This window comes from Thermobia domestica, chromosome 5, assembly GCF_964235325.1.
Source record: "Thermobia domestica chromosome 5, izTheDome1.hap1.1, whole genome shotgun sequence".
NCBI classification, from domain to species: Eukaryota; Metazoa; Arthropoda; class Insecta; order Zygentoma; family Lepismatidae; genus Thermobia; species Thermobia domestica.
The window spans coordinates 265,459,756-265,462,460 of record NC_137458.1 but is presented as its reverse complement, the minus strand read 5'-3'; positions in this window follow the sequence as shown (position 1 = coordinate 265,462,460).

Genomic DNA, 2,705 nt, shown 5'->3' with positions numbered 1-2,705 from the left:
AATTGGTGGAATGAGAAGTGGGAGTAAACAGGAGTACCCTGAGGAAACCCACATACACGGTGTTATCCACCGCAAACTTACTTGAGCGGGAATTGAGCCATGGACTCACGAACCAGATGTAACCGCTCTACCACTGAGCCGCCGTGCATAGATTGTTTGATATCAATTATTTTAATTTAACGAAGCTTTGCACCCTTTGTAAACAATGCAGACTGAGTGCAGAAATGTTGCCAACTAATTAAACAAAAAATGTTATATGTAATTTTGTGCTAAGAAATGAACAAACTGAATGGGGAAAAACAATGAGATTATAAATGAAATGGCATGGGCTTGTGATGCGAGAATCAGGAACCATTTTCTCTCGTTTGTAGTGGCGTACGCACTGCTCTCCTGAATCTTTGAACTACTATGTAAACGCAGACACGCACCAAGAGGAAGAAGGGCAGAACATTAAATTCCTTCTAGCAGTGTAAATTACAACTAAAACTTACTATCCCCATTCTTAAAGTTTCCTCTAGCTCAGAATCTATCTAAAATGTTAGGACTCAGAGCCACTATTACATGGTGACTTAGTGACCCTACTAGCAGATCTATGATTGGACGAATGGATTAAAGTTTATCGTCCCCTTCAACAACAAGGCTCTATGAGATGTGGACCTACAGCCTAACGAGCGATTCGAACTACATGAACTCCTTGCGGAAATCGAACGCGAGTCTCCCGCCGGAGTCTTGCGAGTACGCGAATCATATAGCTCGGAGTTAATTATCGGACCTAGAAACATGTGCAGTTGTACTCACCACTTCTATTCAAAATTGAGCTCTTGAGGGCAGTGGTGGCTCAGTAGTAGAGCGTTCACCTCTCGCGCATGAGGTCCGTGGTTCGATTTCAGTTCGCGCCAAGTGAACATTGTGGTGGACAAACACCGTATGCGTAGGTTTCCTCGGGATTCTTCAGTTACCTCCCACTTTCTTCATTCCACCATTTCATTCATTTTTTCATCATCGTCTCCTTTAGCCTAGCCGGCATATGCGTGGGACGTAAAAATCAAAAGATTTTATTTCATTTCATTTCAAAATTGAGCTCCTTGTACGTTTCCATTACAGGCGAGCGAGTGTTTGGAACAAGCAATTGTTCATTCTTCAAGAACTTGAAAACTACTGAGTTTACTTATTTATTGAATAGAGAATTTATTATTTTAATTTCTTTGTTATATGTAATAAAATACCTATAAAATATGTTTGAATCCTCGCGACTTATCCTTTCGTTTGATATCTAACAGAAAAGTTACGCCTTAAACAAATATGTCATGAGAGTATGAAGATTCTATCGACGCTGCAGCCAGAGAGAGAGGGAGGGAGAGAGAGAGAGAGAGAAAGAGAAAGAAATAAGACTCAAAAGTTACGAACCTTCCTATCCAATATTATAAAATTCTTAAATGTTGAAGATTCCTTTGTACATGTTTTTATTTCTAGCACCGAATATTCGGTTTTTGCGTCTCTTAAATGGTCATTTATTCTTATCACATTTTAAAAAGGCGATTATAACTGAAAAAATTAACCTCATATTACTTCGTAATGAATCAGTAAAACAGGTTTTATCCTCTTTAACTTCTATTTCCCCTCACTCTCTCTCTTTCTTTCCATTTTTTAAATTGTCTATTTCCTCATCTATTATGAAAGGTCAAACAATGATCTGAAATACTATAAGGAACTTAATATCTTCAATAAGAACAGCGAATACACTTGATTTCTCTTTTTCTTAGCCAATTTTTATGAAATGACAACTGATTGACAACGATTTTTTGTGAAAAACTGATAAATAACTATGAGTTAGCAACACTGAAAATGAGACTATTAACAGTTGATTCTTCCATAAGCAAATAGTACCCAACAAATGCAATATATTATAGTAATTAATGTATTGTTAAGGCATAGTAAGAACTTTTAGGATCCAACTCTGAGTGTGTATCTATATGGGATCGAAATCTTGAACCAAAATCGTATTTGTAAAAGAAAACTGTTACAACAAATGACAAAACACGCGAAGTGCGCGCCACAATTTAAAGATATCGCCCAAGGAAGCCAGCAGGTTACCTGCTGCTCCGAGACATTCTGTTGAACATAAACAAGGCAAACCCATAAGTGCAGAAAAAAAGCAAATAGTTTATCAAACGTTATCAACGTTGTTCAATTCACTTGAAGAAAATTATGACCTGAAGTAGCTAATTTTAATGTTCTCATAGAATAGTATATACATGTTATTTATTTATTTACTTTGCAGTACCGTAGCTACTATTTATATGTTCGCATGCTATACAATGTAAGAAAGCACATCAATACAGTAAATTGAACTTAAGGGGGAAAAGTACCATCTGTTTTCATGGATATGCGTAATGATTTACAGTAGCGTAGCGTGGTATTCCGAAATGGGGATGCTAAAGTTAGTCACTTGTCTGATATAATATAATACAATGCAATGCATGTTCAATGTGTATTTTCCTTAACAAGTGAAAAGATTCACTATGCAGCAAATGTTTCGACGACTCATGTTTTAGAGCTTTCTTCATGAAATTACCCAAATCAGAAATACCGTTTGAACACCACTCCGACTCCTTTGCCCCAAACATAATGCAGACGAAACATAACATTTTATGCCCTACAGAACACCCAGAAAGCCAAGAAAACCTATCATCATACCCAGTGTT